The following is a 13918-nucleotide window of genomic DNA, read 5'->3' as shown; positions in this document are numbered from 1 at the left end:
TTGGCTCTCTCTTTTAATTTCCTGATTTGCCCATTCCCCAGGCATCAACTCTCCTCAGGAGCTGCCCATGCCCATCCTTCCTTATGCTTTGATCTGAATCTCAGGCCTCCCACAGAAATTAGTGGGAGGCAGCTGCTAGCCCATGCTTAGGATGACTCTTCACACCTCAATTAACGTAATTGGGCTAAACCCCATAGACGTCCAACAGATCAACCCGGACCTAGACAGTCTCACGTTGGGGCCATCTTACCGGGGTCTTCTAGATCGCCTTAAGTCGACTGTTATAATCAGTCAACGCAAATGTTTTGGAAAGTAACGGTATAATTCAATCCATCCCTCCTCTTCCTCCTTCTCTTCCCCTCCCCCTTCTCTCTCCCTTCTCCCTCCTTTTCTTCCTCTTTCCCCCTCTGCCTCTCCCCACCACACACACACACCAGAACATCCTTTTCCTCCTTCCTTTCTCATCTCCTTATCAAGGGCAAGACATATCTACTAAGAACAACAGGGGTATTGCCATCCACGCACTGTGGACTGCCTTACCTTCTCTGCCTCCATATAGAACGCAGTTTTGATTTGACTGAGTGGCCAGGAGGCCATTCCCAGTCAGAAGGCTGTGACAAGTGGAGAGTATATTCCATCAGACGAGGTAGGTGTAAAGAGACCACTTGTATGGATTAATGGGAGACAATGCAAAGTAACTGGGAAACGCCTGCAGACCCCAGGGACTTTCTGGCCTCCATTACTCCAGCATGAGAAATACATTCATTCACTCACTCACTCATTCACGTCACCCATGTCACTGTGGAGTGTTTTTCATTACTTTCTCTTTCACTTATTTTTTTTCCTGTTTACTTAAATAAATAAGCAAACAAACAAATAAAGGGATGGTGCATGCAGAAATACAAGACAAGCTAGGAAGCGGTTAATTGTTTATATATTCCTTCTAGAAAAGCATTTTTAAGATGGAGGAGCTGGGGGGCTGGGGATTTAGCTCAGTGGTAGAGCGCTTACCTAGGAAGCGCAAGGCCCTGGGTTCGGTCCCCAGCTCCGAAAAAAAAAGAACCAAAAAAAAAAAAAAAGATGGAGGAGCTGGAAAGACATTTCAGTGGTGAAGGGCACTGGCTGCTATCGTAGAGGACCTGGGGTCAGTCCCCAGCACCCACACCCGATGGCTTACACCCGCTTATAACTCCAGCCCACGGGAGCTGGTGCCCTCTTCTGGTCTGTGCAAACACTGCACTCACGTGTGCGTGTAACCACACACAGACACACGCAATTTCTCCTACACCTCAGGATCTACCCTGAAGCTATTAAAACAAACCTTCCTATCCCTCAATCTCAAATAACTCGGCCAAAAAAAAGAGCAAGTGTGACAGCTGTTGACTGGGTCTCCTCGGGAAACCCGGTGGCAAGGATTCTGGGCTACCAACTGACAGATCCAATGGCAGCTGAAAGAGTCCTTTTCTTCTCCGCAATGGATGACATTGGGTCAGTCATATCTATCAGACCAACAGCAAGACCCTTAGCCATGGAAAAGAGAAGCATCCAAACTGGCTCATACATGTGCAACCACATTGCACATGACCCCACTGGAAACGGGTTAGAGGGTCAAAGCAGAATCACTTCAGTGACCTCTTCAGGGCTTAACCTCCCTATGTCTTAAATGCCCCAAGGATCCATTGTGGAAGAAGACATGAATGATGTCCTCCCTTCAGCAGATGCTCCCCAGGGACAAATTGTAGACGGATCCTGATATTCTATGCCAGCAGACCCAATGCCATGGAAAAAGAGGCAGATGCATTCTTCCAGAAGCAGATGATGGGATACGCCTTCCAGAACAGCCCACTGACTCCAGGCAGCCATCTACCCAACAAACCCAGCTGAGGGTCTCCACACAGTCCCAACGCCTGCCACAGCACGTGTCACTGGAGGGACCACAGAAGCCGAACTACGACACTTGGTTTCCAGGTTTATAAAAAACACCTTCTGTGAGCACATGCAGAGGAAACTCTCAGGGGAGGATGTATCCAGAAACTGCGTATTAACAGGGGGAAGTTTCCAGGGGCTGATGGAGTTGCCAGCTGTGCTGCTGGGGAGAGAGAGAGAGAGAGAGAGAGAGAGAGAGAGAGAGAGAGAGAGAGAGAGAGCGCACTCCTCTCCACTCCTCTGCAGGTCAGAGGTTCCCCCCCCACAAACAAAGTCATGACAAACATACAGAAAAGGTCAGTCAACAGGGCAGAAGGCTTGTGTGGTTACTGTATTGTTCCTCTCCCTCTCCTTCTCTTTCTCCCTCTCCTTCTCCCCTTCCCCCTCCCCCTACCCATACCCCTACACCACCTCTTCCTCTACCTCTACCTTCCCCCTCTCACTCTATCCCTCCCCCTCTTCCTCTCCCCTCCCCCTCCCCCTCTCTCTCATGCATATGTATGTGTATGCACATGCATGTTTATGAATGGGTGGGTGTATACATGTGCATGTGGAAGTCATGTATCTGTCACAGTCACTCATAGGTACCACCCATCTTGGTTTTTGTTTACTTGCTTGTTTGAGACCGACCCTGAGGTTGGCCCGGAACTTGCAGATTGAGCTAGACTGGCCAGTCAGGGATCCCCAGAGATCCATCTGCCTCTGCTTCCTTGGCCCTAAGATCACAAGTAAGAGCTGTGATTCTCTGCTTTCTACTGGGTGCTGGGTTCAAACTCTGTTCTCTGTCCCTGCAAGGCCATCCCCCAGTCCCTCTGTTGACATTTCTGTCCCTTTGGCAAGTGTCACCAAATGTCACATTCCTCCTCTTCAAGGATCCCTACACATGAAGGAAAAAAATCTCCCAGATTCTGAACTCTAGAGACCCCGATAGAGGTGACCATCTTCCCTCTGGCCGAACGGAGGACAGAGACAGAGGAAGCAGAGGGTCAGTAGCCACAGTTGAGTGTGTTTATTGGAAACCCTAGCTGTGATTGTAATTTCTTGCCTGAAATCCAACTTTTCACCCAGCACGAGGGCCAAGTGGGCAGGCGTACATTTGCCTCATTCACTGAAGCGCTTCCAGAACTCTCCGCTCCGCGGCTGGCACGTGCGGATGCTCGGTAATTATTTGTTGAACGAACGGGCCTGCATTCATTTGCTGTGTTGAATCCTCCCGGCGAGATCTAGTGCTGTCGACCCCGGTTTTCTTAGTTATAAAGGGACTCGGCCTCTCTCATCTGGTAGTCATTAGTAGTTTAGTTTATAGGTCAGGAGAGTGAGACTCTGGAGTACAAGCTCTGCTGAGGAGACAGACAGCCAAGAAGCAAATCATCCTTTGCAATGAATGCTCTTCACTCACTGGACTGTGCCTGCCTCGGAGGAGGGGCTTGCCAAATAATTTTGAATAAATGTAAGAACAGAGCTGGCAAGCTTCATGGACTAGTCCATCCAGTACACCACCCTGGTGCTCCCCAAGAGCCTTGCTTCTACCGATGACCTATTGCATTTGATCACTAGAGCAAGTTGCCTGAACGCAGGGGTCTCTGCTTCTACTGTAAGCACGCAGAGCAGCCAAGGGCTCAGCTCTGGAATTGGATAGACACAGCTTCAAGGCCAAATTCTACTCCCAGCCGACCTCTGTCCCTTCCTCTGACTTAATGTCTGCACTTCAGTCTGCAATGCTTCCACAATGGAGTCTCACTGGGAAATGAACCTGCTTTTGGACTCTGGGGACCCATTATGTTTCGAAGAGACAAATCGCCATAGGGTTAGACTGACAGCTCCCACGTTCAGTCCCCAGACCAGAGTCTCCTCTCCACGACGTCACGCTCCAAATTCAGTTCTTTTTTTTTAAAAAAAAATAAGTATTCAGTTTAGCTATGTGCATGTGTGCGTTCAGCAGTGGGGGGTTATACGCACACGAACATGGCGCCTGTGGTTGCCTGAAGAAGGTTCCAGACCTTCTGGAGGTGGGGTGACAAGAGGTTGTCGTGAGCCACCTGATGTGGCTACTGGGAACTGAACTCAGGACCTTCAGAAGAACACCATCACTCTTTTTTTTTTTTTTAACTTACAAATGCTCAAAATCAGTTTCTTTTTTTTTTTTTAAAGATGTTGAACATTTTTTTTTCTTTTATTAACTTGAGTATTTCTTATATACATTTCGAGTGTTATTCCCTTTCCCAGTTTCCGGGCAAACATCCCCCTCCCCCCTCCCCTTTCTTATCGGTGTTCCCCTCCCCACCCTCCCCCCATTGTCCCCCTCCCCCCAACAGTCTAGTTCACTGGGGGTTCAGTCTTAGCAGGACCCAGGGCTTCCCCTTCCACTGCAGAAGAACACCATCACTCTTAACCACTGATCCATGTTCCAGGCTCCTCCAGCGTGTGTGTGTGTGTGTGTGTGTGTGTGTGTGTGTGTGTGTGTGTGTGCATGCTTTGGAGGGTCAGGAACTTGTGAGCATCTCAACTGGGTTATTCTGATCCAGACCTTCATGAGATGCGTTTTAATGCAGGCAGGAGCTGCAGGGCCAGGACAGGGCTGGAGGGCTGCAGACTCATGCGGCTATTGGTGAGAAGCTTCAGTTTCTTCCCTACGGGCCCTTCCATGTACTGTTTGGGCATCTTTGTGGCATGCATGACTTTTCCCATCACAAGTATAACAAGACATCAGGGGCTGGGGATTTAGCTCAGTGGTAGAGCGCTTACCTAGGAAGCGCAAGGCCCTGGGTTCGGTCCCCAGCTCCGAAAAAAAAGAACCAAAAAAAAAAAAAAAGACATCAAAGAAGTGGCGTACAGGCTTTGGGGATGTAACTCTGAAGCCATGGACCATTTCCTCTGTGCAGTGTAATAGTCACACAGACCAGCTCTGGGCTTATGTGGGAGGGACTTACACAGGAGAGTGAACACGGGGCGGTGGAAGCCATGAACTCTTGAACGTCCTGGAGAAGTTTACATGTCACCACCCACCAATAGCATCGTAACAGCTAACTGTAGTGGGTTAGTCTGATGCTACTATGGATTCTAACTCTAACTACTGGCTCCCAAGATCTGGTTGCCTCTGGTGAGCAGATCCTCACATAAACCAAGTGATGCTATGTAAACTTTGCTCCCCAATTTAACTGGTCAAGTGATTGGGCACTGGAGGGAGAAAGACGGGACTTGAAGATCAATTGAGGGCGTTGTGAAAGAGGGAGGGGGAGAGAGAGTGGGGAGGGAGAGGGATAAAGGAGGAGGAGGGTGAAGAAGAGGAGGAGGAGGGAGAGGAGGAGGGAAAGGAGGAGGGAGAGGAAGGAGGAGGAGAAGAAGAAGAAGCAGAGGAAGCAGAGGAGGAAGAAGAAGAGGAAGAAGAAGAAGAAGAAGAAGAAGAAGAAGAAGAAGAAGAAGAAGAAGAAGAAGAAGAAGAAGAGGAAGAAGAGGAAGAAGAAGAAGAGACAAAAGAGACAGAGGTGGAAGAAGTCACCATGAACACATGACCAAGAGAAACAGCAAGTAACAAGGGACTTTATAACTTGGAAATAAGTTAGAGTAGCTCTAAACCTGGCTTACAGCTTGTAAATAAAGTACCTGGCTTGTGTCTCTTTTACACAGACCAGCAAGAATATATAATTCCCGTTACAGCTAACCTCCCAATCGGTACACGTGGGTGACTAGGCAATCCCAAGTATCCATCTTCCGAGCCAAAAGTCAGAAGACACTACCAGAGACAAGTCACGAGACCTCAACCCAGCCAAAGGGACACATTCTCTCAAGGTTGTACGTCCTCCGTGAACTTGCAAATGGTGTTGGCAAATGTCACAGCTGGGCATGGCAGTACACACCTTCACCCTGGCAGTCAGGAGGAAAAGGTCCAGTGTTGTAAGTTCAAGACCAGCCAGGATTACACAGCTTCGGGGCTGTCCAGACAATGCATTGAATAAATTAAATTTTGCCTAAGCCAATCAGAGATGGCTTGTGTTTCTTTACAGCCACATTCCCTGGCAGAGACTGGCTGTTTCCCACATTTCTTGAAGTAAATGTATGTTTCTCCGAGCTTGGGCGGGAGGGCAGGGTAGGGAGAAAAGTCCTTTTGAAAACCCTTCAGGACTCCAGCCAAACTAAAGCTCCTCTTGAGGGCCGCCTTTCTTCTTGCTGGAATGACAGAGTTCTCACCTCATTCGGGTGCAGACATACACAAATCCAGCAAGTTAAAAGGGAGAGGAAGGCGCAAGACCTGTGGGGATTTGGCTGTGAGTCAATTCACCGTTCAGTCTATGATACTATGCTTTTAACACCGGCAGACCCCCTGCCCTCACCAATGGCTACAGATAGAATGTGAGGCGTTATGATCTGGAGACCGTCTCTCTCCAGTGTCTCCCTCATCCTTACACCCCATAATGCTTTGGGGAGCAAAGGCAGAAGATCCACCAAAGGAAGATACAAAGACCACTGCTTGCAGACGAAGAGTTATACGGGGAGGCCTCGTCCACCGTTGTTATAAGAAAGTCTGGGGCTGGGGATTTAGCTCAGTGGTAGAGCGCTTACCTAGGAAGTGCAAGGCCCTGGGTTCGGTCCCCAGCTCCGAAAAAAAGAACCAAAAAAAAAAAAAAAGAAAAAAAGAAAAGAAAAGAAAAGAAAAGAAAATCTAATTACATGCTCTGGGATGGAGAGGGGCAGATAGAAAGGCCTGGGACCAGGCTTGGGGTGCGGGTTTGGTGGATGAGGACTTGATGCACAAATTGGAACCTTAGTTTGGATTCTCAGCTCCAATGTAAAAAAATGAGTGTCCTAGTGCATGAACACACACACACACACACACACACACACACACACACACACACACACAGAGGCACCAAGGGCTTATAACCCATTTCCTTCCATCCGGCATTCCAGTTCAACACTGCCAGCCACTCCATGTGCTTTGTCAAACAGGGAAAGACTCCTTCTGGGGTGAAATGGACAGCGTCCCATGGGGCTTGCAGAGGGATGACCTGTGGGACTTTAGTAAAAGGCCACCCTAAGAGAGACTCGGGGTGCGCTCTGCCTCTGCACAGGCTCTCCCCAGCCCTGTTCTACCTGCGGGGACTCCTAGGCAAGAACAGTCTCTCCGCATGGATTTCTTCTTCCGGATCATCCTCAAGTTTGCCCTCAGAGATAGCAGGCTCAGAGGGGCCAGCATGAGCATCCAGGACCACTCGCTGCCTGCTAATCCAGAGTTTGAACTTTCATGTATGTGTGTACGTGTTCATGTGTGTGCACACAGGGGTACAGGGAGGCTAGGAGGATGGTCTGGGCTATGGTCCTTCAGGTACTGTGCACCTTGTATACTTGAGACAGGGCTAGCTGGCTAGCAGGCCCCAGGGATCCTTCAGTTTCTGCATCCCCAACACAGGGATTTCAAACATACACTCCCTCGCCTAGTTATCTTACGTCAAATTCAGGTCCTTGTGCTTACAGACAAAGCAAACATTTTATTGATGAACTCTCATCTCCCCAACCTCCACTCCCTTTTATGCCTTTAGTGAACTCACAACAGCCAAAAGAAGCAGTTGATTTTGAACTTGAAAAGGAAAGACATTTCTGCTCGCAGGGGTGACAGGCTGCAAAATTTTAGCTCTGATTGAAGTTTTTTTTTTTTTCTTTCTTTTTTTTTTTAAAGCACATGAAGTCAGGGAGGGGGGCACAAAAATAACCCAGAGCCACCAAAACCCATCAGAATGTTCCAGATAGTTTCACGATAAGCTGGAAATTGCTGAAAACACCGGCAGTCAGAAAGACGCAAGCTACAGCTGGAAGGTAAGACTGAAGTGAGCTAAGAGTCTGTGTCACAAAGTTTATTATTTTATTAGTTTTAATCGCTGGGCAGATAAGCTAATAGCAATGGGATTTACTTTAAAGATCAACACCATCGACTCTGCTGTTTATTATTGGACAGTCCTGTGTCTCCTGCGAAGGGAATATTAAATCTCACAGAACACTGGGTCCTCAAGCCGCACAGGCCCTTTCTGTCTCACACCCTGGATTTTCCCCGTTGGCTCGCCTCTCTGGTGTGCGTTTTGTCTGGAGTCAGAGGGATCTTGTGAGTCTTGGAGATGCCTCAGTCCCAGTTTAGGTCCTATGGACAGATGACAGCACTGAGGGTTACTTTTTTTTTTTCAGAAACCTATTAACCAGAGACAGAGAACTCATCCAGGGAGTGCCGGCTATATCCGCATAATACGGACAGAGACTGGGTAAGAAAAATGAGACAGTCGAGCCTCAGGAGATTAGTAAAAGAACAAATGCATGAAGGTTTTCAGCCCAGGGCTTGGCAAGTCCTGAATGAATGCCAGGGATCCACAGAAACCGTCAGAGGAGCAGATGGCTGTAGACCCTGTAGTCACAATGTCTGGGTCAAAAGTCTTGTTCTGAAGTTCTCATAGTTTCAAATGTCTCTGGGACAAGATACTTAATTACACGGTTGTGGGCTGGAGAGGCTTCACTTGCAACAGTGTAACAGGCAGACACCACCTGATCAGGGCCAGCTTGCCCCTTTAAGGTCACAGCACAGGCCTGGGCCTCACTTGTGCAGCTCCTGTCAACATGACATGTCATGTCTCTTATGTGACAAATCTAACTTGATGAGCATCCTACAAAGCAATTGGCCCGAATGCTTCAGGATGGTCATTATTGCAACAGATGAGCACCCAGGACCCTTCCAAAAGGACAGAAGCCACGAGGGTGACCAGTGACACCATGTGCACCATTTTGTTTTGCTCTTTAAAAAAAGAACTTTACTTCATGGGCATGCATGCACATGTGTGTTGGGACATGACCTGAGTTTTATCCCAGGGACCTGCATAGTGGAAGAAGAGAACTAAGAACTAAGGTGTCCTCTGACCTTCACATACACGCTGTGATGCATGCTACATGTGTCCACATACATACAGAGATCATTTTAAAAGAAAAAAATGTAAAATAATTTCCTGCCCTGTTGCTCCAGAATTCTGAATGACTTGCCATTTCAGAATCTCATCTGGCACCGTCCTGGCTGGGAATCTTTTGTGAGATGGACAGGATATTTTCTTGCAAAGGACAGATTGTCGAAAAGGTACATCGTGAAGTATTGAGCCCTTTCTAGTGTGAAGTGACAGGATACAGAACCAATAGCTAGGGCCACAATGACCACATGGTTCCAAGTAATAAAACCACCATTTTGTATTTATCTGTTCCTTCCAACAAGCTGTGTCAAATTGGAGAGATCAGACGTGAGAATCCTTTTAGACATAATTTTTCCCTCTCGAGGCCGTTGTGGGAATTGAATGAGGTCATATCTCTGTAGGGCTTAGTGCTGGACTGGCACACAGTAGGGGCTTAAGTCATAGCAGTTTGCCTTGTCACTTCTCCATTGCTGGTGAGCTCCATGCTTCCTCTTCCACCCCTGCCTTCCACAGCACAAGTGATATCGGATTTTTTTTCCCCAATGGGTGAAGTCCAGTTCTTTGTACAAGGCCAGGTTGGCTTGGGGAGTGATGTTCTGACCAAACTTCCAGTAGCCCCCACTAGCCACATCAGTGGCTGCTGAATTCAGAGCCTTAGCTCGAAGCTGAGGAGCTCCTAGATTCCTGCACCTGGCAGAGGGCCCGTGGCGAGCAGGAGTGAGCCCTTGTCATCAGGGAAGGGAAATTGGTGTGAAATTAATAAGGTCATGATCCAGCTCTTTGGAACCTGGGCTCCCAATTTTCTGCCTTAATGAGAATTCCCTGGGGATTTTTTTTTCTTTTCATCCTTTCCCTGTCCCACATCCTGTCTTTCAAAAACTGAAAAATAAAAACAAAAACAAAAAACAAAAAACAAAAAACCATGCACTTGTCTAAATCATCCAAACACTGATTTCTTTAGTCCCTGTTTGAAAAAGAAAAAAGAAATGAGAAAGACAGACAGACAGAAAGACAGACAGATGGACAGAAAGAAAGAAACAAAGAAAGGAAGAAACAAAGAAAGAACTTCTAAGAAATTTCCCTCCCGCTGTTTCCACAGGTGGCAGTCACTCCTAGGCCACCCAGAGAGAGGCATTCCAAGGTCTTAAGGAATTGGTCTTGGGCCATTAGGGGTTATCATCTCAGGGGCAAGGCTGAAGCTGGGCCCCCTTGGGAGCTGAGGCTTCTGCAAGAGCTAAGGGGTCCTATTAGATGGCATCAGAGAAAATGCATCAAAGTGGGGACACCAAGGAGCTCAAAATCCCACCTAGGGCCCCCACCTGATATCCACTCAAATGCACTACAATTAAGCACACCCCGCCCTTATGTTGTGTCCTTCCTCAGCTGACTGATGGCCTTCCTCCCTCAGACTCTCTCTTCAGAGAGACCTTCTCTCATACAACCTCATGTTGATCCCCTCCTCGTTCTAGATATCCGTTGCCCTATGTGTCGAAAGCCAGAGCTTTGCTGGATGTGTGCTGTGGACCACACATTCTTTGCAATAGGACCAGAGAGGACTTCATCACAGAGTCAACCATCAAGGACCAAGGACCATGGCAGGCTTCCACATGAGGTGTCACCTTGCCATTGTGTGTGGACATTTCTTCAGGCTCCTGACACATTCCTAGGGATGGCTTTGTCGAAGGGACAGGAGGAGTTACTGAGAGGAGTCAGTCACTAGCACCAAATCCCTTCTCCCTGTTGCAGTGACAGAGACGAAAGGTTGTCTTTCTGCTTGACGGCCATCTTTATTTGACAGCAGTACAGTCTACATCAGTGGTTCTCAGCCTCCCTAACACTGTGACCCTTTAATACAGTTCCTCATGTTATAATGACCCCAAGTCACAAAATTATTTTCATTGCTACTTCCTAACTATAATCTTGCTAGTGTCACGAAATCCTAGTGCAAATATCTGTGTTTTCTGATCGTCAGTCTTGATGTCAGTTTGGTTGGCTTGATAGACACCTAGGAGACCAGCAAGGTGTGCCTTCGGGGGTTCTGTGAGGGGTTTCCAAGGAGAATTAACTAAATGAGAGGAGAACCAGGGTAGAAGAGATGATTTAGCTTAAATGTAGGCAGCGTTGTACCATAGGCAGGGTGAAGGAGGAAACCCACAGTGCAAACATTCTCGTATCTTCCCCCTTTCTTCCTTCTCCCAACCCTACTCTCTGCTTCCTGGCCTTCCTGGTGGATGATACTCTCTTCTCTGCTATGCCCTCCCACCCAAGACAGAGAAGAACCTCTAAAATCGTGCCCCAACTCCACAATTCTCCATAGGTTGTTGGCTTTGGGTGGGAACATATACTGCCTTCCTGGCCAAGTCCATAAATCTGGCACCATTCCAGTTCCTGACCCCAAAGGAGGCGAAGGTAGGTCTCAGAACTAGTTCTGGGAACCCGTTCTGCCACCCAGTCACCGTGAGCTACACAGTGGGGCCCAGGTCCCTCTCACCCCTTCTAAGAAGAGAGAGTGGGATTCCATGTCTTGTCTCTACTCCAAGGGATCCTAAAGAGGAGATGGAACAAAGTATCCTGGACCACCCACAGTGGCCATCCAAATGAGAGGGAACAGAAAGCACCCGAACTTTTTTGTATTCATTGGTCATTTTTCCAAAGGTAAATTGCTTGTGGAGTGCAAGGTTTTGGGTTTCTTTTGACACATCCAAATATCTGTCGACACCAGTCCCACGTTTACACGTGGTGACAACTGGTAGAGGTTAGCTACAGCTCTCTAATTGCTCTGGTTCCCCTACACGCCATAAGTCCCCATGGCCCCACACTGAGACAGAGTGCTAGCTGCCTTTTATCATCTCACACAACACTCTCGACCACCTTACACATTCAGCAGGATTGGCTGGACTTGGGCATTATCACCCCGAGGCAAGAAAACCTTCAAAGGCTTTAAGGGTCCCACCTCTCAGGAGCCCTTTAAAGAAAACACCTTCACATCCCATCTTTATCCAAAACCCGGGGCACAAAAGACCTTCAGAAACCACCCAGGATACCCAATGTGCTTCCTGGGGGCCAGCCCTCCTTTGCTTAAGTCTCTGCACACCTCTCTTTCCTCCGGCTTTGAGATCTGTGTTCCAGCTCATGGGTGGTCAGCTCACCCAGCGTCCTGAGGCAGGACTTGCCAGCATCACCACCTCCTTTGGGTCTGTTCAGGGATTTAGATTTACACCTGAGTCCTCAAGTTTCTTGCATCCGGGAGTCTGGCACTTTGCAAAAGCTTAGTGCTATCTGTAACAAGTGTCTCCACCTCTCCAGCAAGAGCAGGGACCAGGGTCTGCCTCCAGATACTGGCCAAATGCTCAGTGCCTCGTGGAGGGGCAGAGAAAGCTGTCGAGGAAGTGGTCTGATTTATGTGTGTCTCAGGACATGACTAGGGGTGGGGTGAAGATGTGGTGGAGAGGGAGGGAACAAGGAGGAAGGAAAGAAAGGGGGAGAAAGTGAGAGAAATAAAGAAGTTAGGAAGGATGGGAAAGGGAAGGAAGGCAGGAAGAAAGAGAGGGATGGGAAACAAAGGGAGTGGGAAGGATAGAGGAAAGGAAGAAGGGAGGAGAAAGGGAGGGGGAAGGGAGGGGTGTTCAAAGCTGCCCAGTTTTCCTTATCATCTTTGTGGCTTGGAGTAATCTCCCCAGGATCCCATTTGCCTCCCCAGAAAAGCAGAGTAGTCACAGCAGCGGCTGCTCGTAAGGAGAACACGGACTAGCCGAGAGAAGAAACTCCAAGCAGCTCCTAGCATGTTGGGTGATAGCAAAGATCAATACATACGAAGCCTCTTCAAGCAACAAATTGTGAGAAATAGCTCACGATCTGCAGATGTCTGAGTGGAGCCCAGAGGGATGAGGAAGGGAAGGAGAGCCAGCTCTGCTTCCAGTGACAGCTGCAGACACGCCACAGCAAGCCAGGATCCATGATAGATGGTCTCTCTGCATCTCTACAACGATCCTCTGGAGCTCACGTTCCGAGGCCATTTCCTTTGGTTGACAACCGACAGCAGACACTACTGGGAGGTTTGTCTGAGTTTCTCCTGTTAGTAAATAGAAGAGCTGGCTTCAAATCTAGACCTGGAAGGGGCTTGGTCCTACACTGCACTGCCTGACCAGGAAACTGAGGCATAGATATTTTGTTGTCTGTAAGAGATGCTCTGCATTGCTCTGAGAAACCACCTGGTTCTAAGGAAGGCACTAGAGACTCTGTTACCCAGACTCCTTTGCGGCCAGAGTGTCACATGACTTCAATCTGACCAATGGTTATGATCCATCCATGAAAGGTTCAAGTTGCCTTCTTATAGTCCAAATAGAATACAGGGGAGGTTACATATCTTGTTAGATTATATGGATAAAGGGAACGTGGTAGAATGTTTTCTCACAGTCAGAGAGAAATAAGAAGAGAGAAGCATGTGTCTGTTGTGTCTGTCTAGGGTGAAACTGCCTTTATGTTATGAAACCAAACATTTATTTATTTTAGTTATGCTTAATAAGAGAAAGTGAATTTTATCTCATGATCGTATATATAACTGTGTGTTACCTCCCTTTAGGTATGCTGTGGCTTAGAAGGATGAAGGATTTAAATATATTTTGAAAAAGAAAGCTCTGAACTTTGGAAGTTTGACCATTTAGCTGGTTGCGTCCCCCAGAATGTCTGGGGGCAAGAGACACAAAGTTACCCTGTAAGGGTAACTTTGTTAAAGGTATAAGACCTGTGGGAAGCTATGCAGGGCTTTTGTAACAGCCACGGTAAGCTCAAAGAACAACTAGAGATAGACAGGAGATCCCCTGATCCATCAATCAAAGACAGCCTGTCCCATACCTTTCCCACCCCACCTCTGCTCTCATCCATTGCTCTCATTAAATCACTGTTAATAAAATACATCACTTAGCGGGCACCAATTTTGTGTGCCCTGCTTTAGGACTAGTGAAATGGAGAGAGATTTTAACTAACTATTTAACTATGTCGTAGACATAGGAGCAAAGCCAGGAGTCCTGGTTTTATTTGTTGTTGGTTTGTTCGTT

General features: G+C 47.8%; 1 long non-coding RNA gene across 1 annotated transcript; it reads left to right on the top strand.

Moving 5' to 3' along the window:
* The first annotated feature begins 2 nt into the window (after positions 1 to 2).
* On the top strand, positions 3 to 11321 carry LOC120095985 (uncharacterized). The gene is made up of 4 exons (XR_005491999.2): positions 3 to 646; positions 7601 to 7737; positions 8101 to 8174; positions 10331 to 11321. It is a non-coding gene; the product is annotated as an uncharacterized LOC120095985 (long non-coding RNA).
* Positions 11322 to 13918: the final 2597 nt, after the last annotated feature.

The sequence above is a fragment of the Rattus norvegicus genome, chromosome 12, assembly GCF_036323735.1.
Source record: "Rattus norvegicus strain BN/NHsdMcwi chromosome 12, GRCr8, whole genome shotgun sequence".
Classification (NCBI taxonomy): domain Eukaryota; kingdom Metazoa; phylum Chordata; class Mammalia; order Rodentia; family Muridae; genus Rattus; species Rattus norvegicus.
The sequence above is the reverse complement of the archived record's forward strand: the minus strand, read 5'-3'. Positions and strand labels throughout refer to the sequence as shown.